We start from the raw sequence: 15830 nt of genomic DNA on the forward strand, positions 1-15830 counted from the left end.
TTGTCTGCAACCAAGGAAAATTTGAAATAAACATATGATTTCACGTCCAGGTATATATCCTAAGGAAAAACCCTCCGACATGTGTTTAAGCAGTCACAGACAAGAGTGTCCATTGTAAATTTGACTGTAATGCTGACAAATTGGAAACAAACAACATATCCAGTAGATGAAGGGATAAATAAATTGTGATACAGTCATATGATGGAATCTTATTCAGCAAGTAAAATGAAGTGAGCAAGTAACATAGCTCTGCGTGTATCAACATGGACAGGTATCAATTGCATAATATTGAGTGAAAAATGTTAAGTTGCAGAATACCGTGTTCAGTGATACCATTTACATAAAGCTCAATACTATTATATGCATATACATATTATATACCCATTTATTTTTATTCATATATAAAACGTAAAAACAAGATTGGAAAAATATACCCTAAATGAGAGTGGCTGCGCCTGGGGAGGGAGGACGGGAAATGGAACTGAACGTGATAAGAGAAGCAGCTTCCATTTTTTTCTAAAATTGTTCCATTTATCTTATTTTAGAAAATAAAGCATAAATTACTTCTGCGTGTTGAGTGCATGGTATTTATTATTCTTTGTACTTTTCTATGTTTCTTAACCCAATGAAGAAAGAGGAGGAAGAGGAGGGGGTGGCAGAGGAGGAAGGAGAAAGGGAGAAAGAAAAGAAGAAAGAAAGAAAGACAGAAAGAGAAAGAAAGAGAGGGAGGGAGGGAGGAAGGAAAGAAGAAAGAAAGAAAGACAGAAAGAGAGGGAGGGAGGGAGGAAGGAAAGAAGAAAGAGAGAAAGAGAGAAAGAAAGGAAGAAAGAAGGAAAGAAGCAAAGAAGGAAAGAAGGAAAGAGGAAGAAAGAAAGGAAAGAAAGAAAGAAAAGAAAGAGAGAGAGAGAAAGAAAGAAAGAAAAAGACAGAGAAAGAAAGAAAGAAAAGGAAGGAGGGAGGTAGGGAGGAAAGGAAGGCAGGCAGGCAGGCAGGAAGAAAGGGAAGAAAAGCCCGGCCCAGTGGCGCAGCAGTTCGGTTTGCATGTTCTGCTTTGACGGCCCAGGGTTCACTGGTTCGGATCCCGGGTGCAGACATGGCACCACTTGACAAAAGCCGTGCTGTGGTAGGCGTCCCACATAGAAAGCAGAGGAAGATGGGCACAGATGTCCTCAGCAAAAAGAGGAAGATTGGCTGCAGATGTTAGCTCAGGGCTCATCTTCCTCCAAAAAAAAAAAGAAGAAAGAAAAAATGATAAGAAAGAAGAAAAAATAGTACTCATGATTCTTATTGTCTCTTACATATAAATAATCACAGGGAACATTTTTCCTTCAAATCAGTGACATACACACACACAGTTTTTAAAAACTATTAAATTATTTTAAAATAGTTATCCTTAGATAATGAGAACTGTGTTTCCTTTTTCTGCGTTACCTGCCGGGAGATCAGCTGAATTTCAGGGTCAGTGGTGATAGTTACCTCACCTCAAGTGCTTGATGACCTCTGAGTACCCGATCCTTTCGAGTGCCTTTTTTTCATTGTCCTATTTCATATACTATTTCATTCCACAAGCCACCTCAAATGAACTTGGGAAATAAAGGGTACAAACCTTTAAGTTAAAAAAAAACCTTTACTCTCTAATTCTATTATTTCTAAACTTGAGTAGTATAATAGGAAGGAGTCATTGGTGTAATCTTAAAATTTGGGTCCTGGCATGCAGTTTTACGTTACTGCTCTTAAAACGTCTTCCCTCTGGACCTTGGAGCTTGTTAGGCGCTGGGAGTGGGTGTGGTGCGGGTGGGAAAGCGTGGGAGGTGGGCGGGGCCTCTCCTGGGCTGTCAGGCGTGGGGGTGTTATCTGGGTGGCGTCGATGGGCTGTTATGTTTACAGTAAGATGCTGACTGTTTTGCACTCTGGCTTGCCAAATAGAGCAGAGACTTCGGTGTTGGGGGGTTAGCGGAAACTGCTCCTGGGCCTGATTCCACTGTTACTTTGCTCTATGACATTGGTCAACGAATATAATAACGTCCATGGAAAGAGGCTGAGCTTTGAGGTCACGCATCCTTGGGCTGGAATCTGGGGTCTGCCATTACTACCTACTTGACAGTGGGCAAATTATCTTCTCTGAGCCCCGGTTTCTTAATTTACAACTGGAGATAATTATTTCTCACAAAAATAAAGTGAGGGAGCCAGCCCGGTGGCATAGCAGTTAAGTTCGCATGTTCTGCTTTGGCAGTCTGGGTTCGCTGGTTCGGATCCCAGGTGCAGACCTATGCACCACTTGGCAAGCCTTCCTGAGACGCCGTTCCACATATAAAGATGGACACAGATGTTAGCTCAGGGTCAGTCTTCCTCAGCAAAAGGAGGAGGATTGGTGGCAGATGCTAGCTCAGGGCTAATCTTCCTCAAAAATAAACAAACAAATTAATTTAAAAAAATAAAGTGAAGATTAAATGAGATCGTTTGTCCTATGCACAGTACCTGGCAATATTGGAGACCAGGTAAATTTTAGTTCCCATTTTGCCCCTCATCTTTACTAGATCTGCCAGATAGCATAGTTGTAAGGATAAGATATAACAAGGATGTGGAAAAATTTTTTGAACGGAAGGAAGAAAGCTATTTTAGAAAGCAAAGCATTACTAAGTGATGAGTAGTTTTACTCCCAAGGCGGAACTTGTCAGCAATTTTAGTTTCTCTGTCGTATGGAATCTGCTGCCTTCCTTGACCTGAGGAAAGAATGAGCAGAAATGTGACCCAACTGTGATGGGTCTGTCTATCACTGTCTTCCAGAAATTCTGAATTTGCCCACCTATAGTTAGGCCCAAACTCTGGAAACCTGTACTCCCTTCCAACTCATCTGCCTGGTCCCACCACTTCTGTTAAGTCATGGCTGTCCAGGCTAGCTATGGCTTCTTTGGTTAAGATGGCACTTCTTTCTCTCTTTACGTTGAAAACCGTTCGTGGCTGGTATGACCATCTGGCTAAAGACATGTCAAACTGGATATATTTTTTGCCCAGCAACTAGGAGGAAAACCAGAATAAGATCCATGTACATTTCCCAGAATCTCAGCAAGATGCTAAGGACATTTGTGTTGGAGGATGTTGAAATTAGGCACATGAGAAGTCCCATTGTCCCTTCTTGCCTTGTTACTGCAGATTGAGGGGAATCAACATTGTCCCCAGAAGAAAGCTATACAGTTACCCTCCAGGAAGGGTGAATTCCTGCTACATAGACCATTCCAAGGTCTGCCCAGCAGCATCATATTCTGGGGAGTGGTTTGTGAGTCGGTGCTGTACTATTACCCCCCTTTGCCCCAATAACAAATACCCACTGTCACACAGACACACACTACCACCACCACCACCACCACCATCACCACCACCACCACCACCATCACCACCACCACCACCCACCACCACCACCACCACCACCACCATCACCACCACCACCACCACCACCACCACCCACCATCTCCAAATGAGACTTAAAATCTGATTGGTCTCCTGAGCAGTAGTCTTATGACACTGTTCTCCTGGGACTATCTGCAGGTGATATTTATATGGAATGGGAGGGAAACATACTAAGGGGAAAAATGGGGAAGATGTGGAGATGGGAAGGACTTTAGGGTATCTGCTCTCTGGCCTCTCTCCAGGATTTTGGCTGCACCCTACAGGGGGTGGACTATAAGCAAAGCTAAAGGAATTTTGGATTGGGTTGGGCTAAATTATGCTGTGAGGAGACATCTCAGTGGTTTCACACACAAAAGTTTATTTCTCATTATGTCAGTGTTGGTTGCCTGTTGCAAGGTTGCTCCCCTCTAAAAGGTAACTTGGGAATCCATGTCTCTTGCATCGTGCTATGCCTCTGGAACATATAGCACCCCCATCCCTGGAAAGGGTTGGAGAACTCACAGCCCTTCTTTGATGATTTGGCCCAGAAGTTTTCCCTTATACACCAATTTCCCTTATAAACCAATGGCCAGAACTAGTCACATAGCCCCAACTTAATTGGAAGAGAGGCTTGGAAATGAATTCATGTGACATGAAAGGGGACTTGGTGAGCACTGAACATGGTCTCTGCAATGAAATATTTCCATGAAGGCTCGAGTGACAAGGGTAGCAGGGTTGAAGAGAGGGCCATTCTTGCCTTTCTGTGAGGAAAGCATGTCTCTGTGAGGGCTGGAGGCAATGCAGACCTGTTTGGCACCTTCAGGGTTTTGAAGCTGTGGGACCATGGAGAGACAGGCCGCTGGCCAAGAAAGCAACTTTTCCCAGAATATGGAATACACCAGCAGCAACAGCTGTGACAAGTGGTTGGGGTGTAGGGGTGAACCACATCCACAAGGAGAGAAGCTTGTAGAAGAACGTGAGACCCGTGTGTAAACATATAGAGAGTCCCCTGAATCTCTGGCCCGGAATTTGCAGGCTGGGGCCTATGAGGCAGTAAATTTGGTCATCACTGTTGATACTGCCCCAACAGAATCCATGGATGCATGCTTTACACCTCCACTGCTTGTCAGATAAGGACATGAATCATCTATATGGCTGTGTTTTCACACTGAAGAACCATTTCCCATTTAGATTGAGTTAAAACATTTTAGATTCATACTCTATGATGAGCTTTTAGATTCATTAACTCAGGGATCCTCAAAGTGTGATCCTGGGACTGGCAGCATCATTATCTCCTGGGAACATGATAGAAATGCAAATTCTTGACCTCTATTCCAGGCCTAATAAGTCAAAAAGACTGCGAGTAGGGCCCAGAAACCAGTGTTTTGAGAAGCCTCCTCCCCTCTGCCCCCGCTTCCCCCCCCCCCCCCCGGGGATTCAGTAGCAAGGTGAAGTTTGAGGACCACTCATTAGCTCATTGAATCCTGGTAACAATCCTCTAAGGGCGCTCTTCTTCCCATATTACAGAATAGGAACTGAGGATCTAATTACAAAGTACCACATTTTGAGTCAAGACTCAAACCCAGGTTCCTGCCTCTACGTCCTGTGCTCACAATGGGGTTAGAATCCTTTCCCCAGCAGAAATTTGATCCCCAGTATTTTAGGTCATAAGTCTGGGCTGAAAGGGCTGGAGAGAAAATCTGTTTCAAATTTGTCATCTTACAGATGAAGCAAACGAAACCCAGAGAGGTTAGAACAGATACTTAATGGCAGAGCCAGTAACTGGAACATTTCCTGAAGCCTGGGGCAGTGAACTTTCCACTAGGGCATGAAGGAACCATAATTTAATTCTGTCTGAGGCCATGTTTCTGCTTAACTGATCTGATTAAGTGTCTGAATTGGGACAGGCCACCTGCGTTTTCTGCCTTTCTCCCCCCACTCCCTTCTCCTGCTCGGCCTTGGAAGTAGTCTGTGAGGCATCGTGACTCAGCGGTGGCTCTAGCAGGAGGGATCCCTATGGTCTGATGACAGAAGACCCCAAAATGAATTTCCAGTGTTGCAAAAAGCCTGCAAGGCATTGGTCCCTGAGTAACACAGGACCCACTAGGGCCCTGGGAGTACCTGGCCTCCTTCCCAGCTTGCAAAGTCTCCTTGGGGTCGTGGATTCCAGTTTCTAAGCTGGAAGAGGATCTGAATCTTAAGCCTCCTTTCCTTCCTGGGTTTTGGGGGTATAATTTCGTGAATACTTAGTGAAAACTGAGCCTGGGATTTGGGTCCAGAAGACGGAGATTTGATCAGACTCGCCAGCCATGTGACTCTATGACATAGTCTCTCGGCGATTCTGTACCCTGACAAATGCACTGAAAAGATGACGAAGACATCACGTACTTCACACACGGTTGTTACCCGAATTAAATGGCGTAAACCTACAGCAGCCCTTGGAAGAGGGCTAAGAATTGCCAAGTTAGCACTTTCCTCTTGTTTTGAATTTTTTATCGAAGTATAACACATGCAGAAGAATGCACAAATCATAAACATACACCTCAATGAAATTTCACAAATTGAGCACACCCAAGTAACAGGCACTTAGATTAAGAAACAGACCATTACCAGCATCCCAGAAGCCCCCAGGTGCCCTTCCAGGTGCTTACCATCACCCCTCCCTAAAGGATAACCATTATCTTGACTTCATAAATTAGTTTGCTTGTTTAAAAATGTTGTATAAATGGATCAATACAAAATTCTTTTGTGTTTGGGTTTTTTCACTCAACATTATGTTTAAAAGGCCCAATACTTTTCTGTTTATATTTTAATGCTTAACTATGCCCACCTTAATGACTTGCAGCATCTTGTACTGCCCACTTTCTGCCTCGTGTCTTGTGCCAACAAAGTGTTTATCTTTACCCTAGAAGGCTAGACAGCTGATGGACTATGGTGACTGTGGTGGACTATGGTGCTTTCCCAATCTACTCCTGCCTCAATGAAGTCAGAACTGTGGGTCTTCAGGAGATGACAGCCAGAGTGCTTAGGTGACACTGAGCCAATGTCCTCAGCTATCAGATCTCCTATACAGGGATGCTAGCCCTAGAGGGACGACACCCCTGCTCTCCTGTTCTGGCTACTGCTTACTTACAGGGGAAACCAGCCCAAAGAGGGCTTCTTCAAAGCTCTGCCTCTCTTCTTTGCACCTCCTCTCACAAAACCACGGGATGAATAATAGATAAAATCACTGCATTTGAATAGGACAGCTCTCGGGATCTCAGAATATCTTACTGAGGCATTAGAGGAAAGTTCTCTTCTCCACAGCCCACGGAGGTGAAGAGAGGATGGAACATACCTGTGCTCAGGCCTTTGGTGTCTGCAGAAGCAGGATTAACACGAGACCTCAGGATTCTGGGGCCACATTTTTCTTCTTGTCTGGGGAAATGCCCCTTTGAACCCCAGGAAACCCCGAGTCATGCCTAGATGTATAAACAAAAAAGAGGGCTGTGTGGGGACCTATTCAACTTCTCTTTGCTTTATAGCCTGTAACCCAGCCCCAGACCTGCACCCACCTCCTCGTAGACAAAGAAAAAGCCGACCATAGTTTCTAAGGTTTTGGAAACCAGTGGCTCAGCTGTATTGCCTTAGGGATCACTCCATGCTGATCCTTGGTGGTTCAGGCTTGATGTCAGTAAAGTTATGACTTCGGTTTTTTAGGATAATAAGATCGCAGGCACCAGGATTTTAGAGTTTGAACGTCCTTCAAGTAGCCCAGTTCCTCAGTCACTCTAAATGTCCCTTTCATTGCATCCTAGAAAAATTACTTACCTATTTTTTAACTTTTTCAGTGAAGGAGAGCTGACTCGTCTGACCTCACCCTCCTTTGAAACATCCTGTTCTCATGCTGAACAACTGTGTGTGTTAGGAAAGTCCCTTGTTGAACCAAAATTTTCCTCTAGTAACTTCCACCCAGTAGACCTGTTTTTTTCCTCTAGAGTCAACGAGATTTATTCCACTCCATATACCAGATCTTTAACTATCTGAAAAATAACTATGGTGTAACCCCCTTGGGTTACTTATTGAATTCCTACTTTTGACAGGAATTGAATCCTCTCTTCTCAAAGTTAAATATTCTTAGTTTTTAAAATATTTATTATAAGAAGTGGTTTGCTAACTCCACTTTCAAGTGTTTCTGGTTTGTCAATGTCATTCTTGAAATGCAAAGCCTCATGTCAAAATGTATTATTCACCTGTAAAAATCAGAGGATTGTAATACCAACAGATTGGTAGTTCAACAGATCAATGGATTTCAGTGTAAACCCAGAAACAGTTCCAAATATGTGTACAAGACTTTAGTGTATGGTAAGATTTCTGTCTTGCATAATTTGTCATCATAAATTCCAGATGTAGTAAAGAGTTCAATGTCAAGTAAATGTCCTAAGAGAAAACATTGGTGTGGTTATATAATGTAAGGGTGTGCGATGACTTTCTAGGTATAATTCTAAAGGCAGAAACCATGACGAAAATGACTAATAAATTTGATGGCATAAATGTATCATGTATGTGAAAATATCATCAAAAAATAAAGAGGCAAATGATAAACTGAAAAATATTTTCGTAACATGCATATCGAAGGATGAATACATTTACAACGAAATGATCTCAAAATTAATTTTTAAATAAAAGAATCATGTTAATAGAAAAAGCAAAATAAATGCGCAGGCAATTTAAAAAGAGATTTAATATAGTAAATATATGAAAAATGTTCAACTCTACAAGTAAAAGAAGACATTCTCATTAAACAAATATTGTTATTCATCAATAAAGCTTTTTAAAAACAAGCGAAAAAAACTCCACTAACTGTAGTCAGTGTTAGCGGGCTATGGGGGAAAGTACACTCTCATAGTCTGCTGCTTTGAGGGTGAAATGGTACAATTCTTCTGGTGGACTATTGGATAATATTGACAAAAACTTAAAAAAAGAGATACGTGCATACCACCTGACCCAGCAAGTCCACCTCCGGGTAATCATCTTCAGCAAATAATCAGTATTGTGCCTAAATGTATATATGTATATAATATATATATGTGTAAAAAATATATATAATATATATATTAACTAAGTAACATTGAGCACATACCCTAATATATCTGTACACCTTTCATAAATTATTTACTTGTAGTATCATAATAATATAGTATATACATTAGAAAACATATGAAATAGATATATTAAAGGATGAGTCAACAAAAAGAAGTACTAATATAGATTTCTCCCTGCAAATGAAATGAATTATCTTGTACAACTCCTGTGGTGGGAACTCTTGACCCTGGGGAACACTGGTTTTATTATATCAGAAGGTGGAAACATCTTAAATGTCCACAAACAGTCAAGTGTTATGTAAGTTGTGTTTACTGCGAGGGTCAATACGATGGAATAATGTATAGCATTTTAAAAGTACAGTGTAGAATAAGCCGATTATAAAACAATTTATGTAGGTGTTCCAATTCCCTGTAATGGTAAAGTAGCTTATAGTAGAATAAGCTTCCCACAGATTATTATCATAAATTCCACGCAAAGTATGAAACACAAGAATTTTAAGGCCCCGAGGAGGGCCCAAAGGCAGGTGTTTATAGTGGGGAGCTGATCCTTGAAAGCAGGGAATTGCACCTGGGTAAGATTCACATTCGTATGCTTTTGTCCTGGAGCCACTCCCAAGCACTCCATCTGGGACAGCTAGAACTCAAGCAGAAAGCTGGGGAACTAGTGGGTGCCAGAGTCATGACGCAGAGTTTGGGGTAGCCAGAACACCTAGAAAGTGAGCGTGGAAATCTCCAAAAGGAGGAGCCTGGAGATGAGCTCCCAAATTTACATGTAAACTTTGACCAAATCCTCAGGGGACCCCTTACTCAGGCACGTGTCGGGAGACTTGAGGAGCCCAGCAGAAAGCAAAGCTGGACGGTTGAAAGGACTAAGCAGAGACTTCAGGGGCTGCCCACCATGGGAGAGGCAAAATGTGGAGTCTGAGTCTCGTCAAATTAACTGCCTGCTGGAGTAAAAATCAACACTCCTCCGAGGAAGAAAGAAGAATCCAGAGTCTCTACAACACGTCATCCACAATGCCCAGTGTAGAATAAAAACTATTAGACATGGAAGAAACAGGAAAATATGACCCATGGTGAAGAGAAACAGCAGTTCATAGAAAAATAGCTGAAGATGACCCAGATGCTGGACTTAGCCACAAGGATTTGAACACAGCTGTTATCAAAATGTGTAAGAACTTAAAGTAAAATATCGTTAAAATGAACAGATAGGGGATCTCTGAAGAGAAATGAAAAAGAAAAGAAGAAAAAGAACCAAATGGAAATGTAAGAACTAAAAAGTATAGTTCTGATTCAGAGAATTCACTGGATGGGCTTACCAGTAGACTGGAGTTGGAGAAGAAAGGGTTAGTGAACTTGAAGATAAATCAATAGAAATCATCTAATCTGAAGAATAGAGAGAAAAAATGAACAGAGCCTCAGTGATCTGTGGGACCTTATCAAGTGAGCCAGCGTATATGCCCTGTGATCAAATCCAGCCCTTGCGAGGTTTATCTGACCCATCCTTTTTATGGTAGTAATTGTGACTGTACTGCCTGGTTATCAGAAAAAATTGGTAAACACTGCACCTACACGTCAATATTATGCTTTATATTTACATATCCAGGTTACATTTCAGCTTCTATCAGTTCAGACTGACAGTTCTCTAACACTATTTATTAACATCAGTGGTAGCAATTTTCCCTGAAACTGGGCACTGTGCAACCATTTGAGAGACAGTTCTCAATGAGTCTCGTGTTTCTATGCATCTTGTGAGCAGAAGCAGCGATGCTTTTGTTCTAGGCTCTCTTTTTCATGATCTGCGTATAGCAAACCTCTTTGGAAGATAGAGATAGTTTTTCCTTCCAGAGCAGAGGGCAGGTTTTATTTTTACTGTCCAGTATAACAAAGATTACGTCTCCCTCCAGGACGAAGGGCCAGCAGGCTTACTGCCCATTAGATCTGAGTTCCCTAAGCTTCAGGGTTCTTCTCCTGTAGCTCGGCCCCGTGAGTGTGCAGGTGTCACATAGCCCTCTTCATGTTGTCCGTGAAACGGGCTTGAGGACTTGGTGCTGACATTCTGACTGTTGCTATTGCTGTGAGTAATAAAGTTCTTTGTCCTTCGCTCAGGAGTCTTGCGTCTTCTGCGGGCACCCATGAAGCGGTGGCAGGCTACCCTGCTAGCTTGTAAGTAGAGTTACACCTCATACCCTTCACAATTTTTGACAACCACCTCCTCATTATCAAAACCCTGAAGGATTGTTAAAACAAGAAATCAGACTCCTACTTGCTGAGAACTGGGCACCCTCTCCCCCTCCTTCCTTCTCCTCCCCAGCGACAGGGTCCTACTATTCCAGCTCAATTTCACGTTATCCCAACACCCTCCTCTGTCCTCTGTGTGGTCCCTTGTGGACCACCCAGTACTCTCACTGTGGAGAAAGCTGTTTCCTTGAAAGTGGTTCCTCTGCCTAATTTCTCTTGCAGTTCCTTTAACACGAGACAAAGCGGGTCTTTCCCTACTCAATTAATAATGTCTTGAAAATGCAAACAGCCAGGAGGGCTGTGTACTACATGAGGATGAGTTAGTGAGGGCTGCATGTCACAGAAGACATCAGAACATTCCTTGTCGTCCTGAGGAGGAGGCCAGAAAAAGTGCAAGAGAGGAAGTTTAGAGACTTGGGAGGGAAATGTCCTTCCATTTGGCTGGGGTTGGGCCTATCCCACCCAGGGCACTGCCCCCAAAAGGTCTGCCCCATCTTGTGGGCAGCTTCATACTCCAGCTCCTATTCTATAACTGTGCTCCTCGTCCAGCAGCTGGGGGTCTGCTTTCTGGGTTTCACTCTAAGAGGTCAGTGAGGAGAGAGCAGTGGGTTAGGTTCATGGGCTGAGTGGGTGGGGAAATGAGCTGGGCAGCACAGCTTGTACTCAAACCAGATAGGAGGGCTTTGCCAGGGTTATTGCATATTGCTCTTCATTTCCATGATTATTAATCTTGGCTCTGTGCTTGGGAAAGGGAGAAAGCAGAAACAGACATTGGCCATTGTAGAAAAGAGAGGAATGAGGAATGCTGCTTCTGAGGTGTGATCCCTTCTCCCTCCACAAAAGGAGACATGAACTTGATCGTAGATAACGTGAAACTTCCTTACACTTGGAAGTTGAGATCCAGTAAAGACCAGAGTGGCAAGTGATGGATTTATGGACTGCTGGAGGGAAATCAAGGACAGCCTGGCTGTGGGGGGCTCCAGGAAGGGAGTAGAACAGATGAGGCAATTGCCCTGTTGCCAGCCTGGCCCACTCATCTCTCTCTCTGTGTCTCTGTGGGGGCCCAGGATAGGGACACCCCATCAGGGCCTGGACCCAGGGATGGCAGGAAACTGAGCCTGGATCACGACCTTCCTATGCCCCTTTCTCTGTGCTGGGAAATCGTCTCTTATTTTCAGCCAGTAGAGGTTTCAGAGGGTCAGTTAGTGTGGCAAGAGAGGCAGGAAGATGCTGTGCCATCTCCTAGGTGAGAAAATTAGGGTGAGAACTCAGTCCTAGGGGGTCTCAAAAGCTTTTCCTTGATTCTTAGAAAATAATCATGTGCTACATGAGGAAATTCAGACCAGGTTTTCTAGAGACCAGAGAGTAAGAAGGTGAAAAACATATTTTTGGTTTTGTTGTTGGAGAAACTCAGCAAATCTAGATTCTGAATCTTTCACATTAATCAAGGTATGTTTTCATCTTTATTGTAATTTCAAGTAGATCAACAAATGCAGATATTATCTCCCTGCCTATTATCATCCTCTGTTAGGATCAAACAGCCCAAAATGATGTACAGAGGACTTTCTGCCTCTTTCCAATGCCCCACCTACCTGATAATTTCGAGGAACAACAGCAGAATGGAGAACAGAAGGAAATTCTTTCTCTCATTGACTTGATTCTATCTCTGAATTGACTGTCTGGATCCCATTAGCAATCCAGGTCCCATTCAAAGTTTTTCTTCACAGGATATCTGTTACTGCCTGGCAGAGTCCCAGCCAAGGATGGGGCAACTGGCCCACTCCAAGCCCCTGGCTGAGGGGACAAGGACCTGATTAATGAAGCTTGTCCAGGCTGGGCATGGCCAAGTAGGCTCCCTCTCTTGGGGATTTGAACTAAGAGAAGTAGAAGAACTTCCTGGTTGGTGGGTATTTGTGTTGAAAGATGGTGAAAACCTAGGAGTTGAAGCAACCATGCTGAGCCATGGGCGCATCAGCGGGAGCATAGACTAAGTTTTGCCAAAACCCTTTCTGATGCCCACAAGGCTCTGCTGGATCGGGCCCCACTGCCTCTGGTTTTGCTCTCCGTCATTCACCTCTGCTCCAGCTGCCCTAGTCTCCTGGGTCTTCCTCAAACATACCAGGCACGTTCCCACTCAGCGCCTTGGTGCTTTCATTCTTTCCCCTGGCCTTTTTAACGGGAAGTTAGCTGTACGTGAAGGGGCACCCGGCATTAAGACTTACAGGGACACTATCCGCCACTCCCGTACACAGCCTGGCGTCTGACAGGGCTCGGTCGAAACCTCACCTTGCCAGTCACCATTTGTGTCACTTTGCACTAGCTCATTAACTTCCCCAAATCTCAGTTTCCTCATCTGTACAGAGGGTACCATCAACATTGCAGGATGCTTGTGATGGTCAAATGGAATAACAGACATAAAGATCGACCCTTGATACAGCCACTTGGTAGGCTCTGGAAACATCAGTCCACAGGTGTTCCTCTTTTATTAGTTTACATTGCCTTTGTCTATGTTTTTAATAGCTTTTTAAAAATTGTTTAAAAACCCCCCATGAACATCATAAAAACATGAAAAGGATAGAGGAGTATGAAGAAGGAGGAAAAAATTATCACTTATAATCCCATCACCTGGAGGCAACCACTTAACAGGGTTTTTTTTTTTAATGTTCCCATAAAACTTCATTGGCCCATCCTGATCAAGTTTAATAACGTTTAATAGATTTTTTAAAAGATGTGAGTAGTAGTAACAATTAATTATTCTTCTGTAATAACAATGATATATGAACTCCTGGTCAAGATCAGCAGCTTGTTCCTTTACCAAAAAAGTAAATCCACCCTCTCGGGACAAATGGCACATGAGGAGTGGTGTACATTTCCTTCTTTTTAAAAAAATTGGGGCTATACCCCAATACTTCATTTTTCCATTTAAAAATTTGTCAGTGTGATTATACACTCCGATATACTTCCTTCTGTGCCATTTCGAAAACCCTGAAACAGCTCCATTCCCTGTATGTTGATCCAAGTTTACGTTCAGCCATCGTACCTCCTGCAGCTCAGAAATAATTGAAACATGAGTGTGAGGAACTTTATCCTCTAGGGAGGGTGAAGACGTGTGTTAATGGTTTTCTACTGTTTTCAGCTCTGCAAGTTGGGAAAAGCAAAAGCTTCCTACAGAAAATGGCATTTACTTTGGAAAGAAAATAAACAGAGATATCACTGTGCAGAGATGGGCGACCAATTGAGTCCCTCAGCCTCCCTTCCATGCTCCCCCACTGGCTGTCTTCCCTGATTTCTTATCGCTGGAAAGTTCCCTGGCTGAAATTACCAACCCTGTTGCTTAGCAGTTCATCTGCGCCTCCCTGTTCCCCTCCTGTCCCCAGGAACTCAGGGCCATGTGTTCCCTTGGCCCATATGCTGATAAGCATCTTCCCTCCCAACCTGCCACCAGCCCAGGCACCAGCCAGGGCCACCTGCTCAGTGTCTGGCCCTCCCTGACTTCCAGAGGCAAGAGTTGGTGTGGGAGGAGAGTGAAGTGGAGAGACGTAGGGGAAAAAATGATTCCTCAGACAAAGGGACTCCAGGGTCTCCCATGGACCTCGTCCCCTAATCCTTCCTGTGGTCCTCATCCCTTCTTTTAATTGATCTCTGCTTGGAGGATGCTTCAGGGAACAAAAACAGCCAAAAATGGAGCTAGGAAAAGAAGGACATTGCCACAGGGAGAATCTAAACCACCAATTTCCACGTAGCTTGTTAGCCTCCACTAAATAAGCAGGTGATGCTGAAGGCTGGGGGTGGCGGGGAGGGCGGGGAGATTTCAGGGCAGAACCTCAGCACCACCAGGCTTTTTTTCTGGGTAATGGGTCTTGCATTCTGCTATTCCACCCTCATCTGCGGGGTGCTGTACAAATACTTCCTTATGCTGCTTAGCCAATTTACAATCCTTTATTATTTCACTAACTTATTATATATGTGAGAAATGCTGTCCTTCTTTATCTAGCATAGGGCTACCTGAGTTACCTTCTAAAATGAGCAATTGTGGATGGTAGGAAGCCATCTTTCTGCAGTCAACATATAAAAAACACCTGCTGTGACCCAAGCAAGATGGCTGTATTGGAATTAGAAAAGTTAGTCACTGGAGAAGCTGACGTAGTTTTCCAAAGGGGCACAGAAGGTCTTCTGGGTAGGGAGGATAGACCCCCGAAATTAAAGCTAGCGAGACCTGTTAAGGATAGAATAGAGAGCTTCCCATCAAGGCCTGGTGGAAGGGAAGAACAATGAGAGTGCAATAAAACCTGAAGAAAGACAGAACATAGGTTAATGAGGAAGAGCCCAGGGTGGTGGAGGAGGATGTTTGTGTCCAGTACCTGGCTGTTGTCAGTAGCCCTGCTGGACCTGGCAGCCTAGCACAGCACTTGTGCCCCCAGGGAGCATGTAGGGTGTGTATCCAGAGTGAGAATGGAAAGAAAATAGGGACTCCAGGGATGGAGTGTCCTTGGATCATCCTCCCTCGAGGACTACTGTGAGAACATGGGCCGAGGAGGCATCATGACAAAGGACCAATGGGCAGCTGGCAGCCTGGGGAAGCCCAGTGTTCAAGAATATCCTCCAGTGGCAGGGAGAAGTGGGGCCCTTGTGAACTGCTCAGAAGGCAGCAACCTCCCCATCCAGGTGTGGATGTCAGATGGATGCTCCTTTGAGACAGTGTAAGCCTGCAAAAGTTCTAGGGAGAGAGGAACTCAAGAGAACATCTCAGATCTTCTACTTATTTGACATTTGGGGTTTTACCAGGTTTTAATTTAAGTTCATATTTGTCACACTTATTATATAAGAAGCAAATGTTAACTATAGGCAATATAAATCAAAATAAGGAAAAAATGACCCATATTCTCATTGTCCAGGGATTGAAAGGTGTTAACATTTTGGTATGTTTTCTTCCAGTCTGTTTTCCATACAATAGGACAGTATATACTATCTTCTAATTTGTTTTTTACACTTAAAAATGATGTTGACAATATTTTCCCATATCACTTACAAATTTCTTATAATATATCTTAAAATGGCTGTACCACACTTCACTGCACCATTATACCATGGTCCAGTTAACAAAGCCCTATCATTAGA

The sequence above is a fragment of the Equus asinus genome, chromosome 1 (assembly GCF_041296235.1).
Source record: "Equus asinus isolate D_3611 breed Donkey chromosome 1, EquAss-T2T_v2, whole genome shotgun sequence".
In the NCBI taxonomy this organism is placed as follows: domain Eukaryota; kingdom Metazoa; phylum Chordata; class Mammalia; order Perissodactyla; family Equidae; genus Equus; species Equus asinus.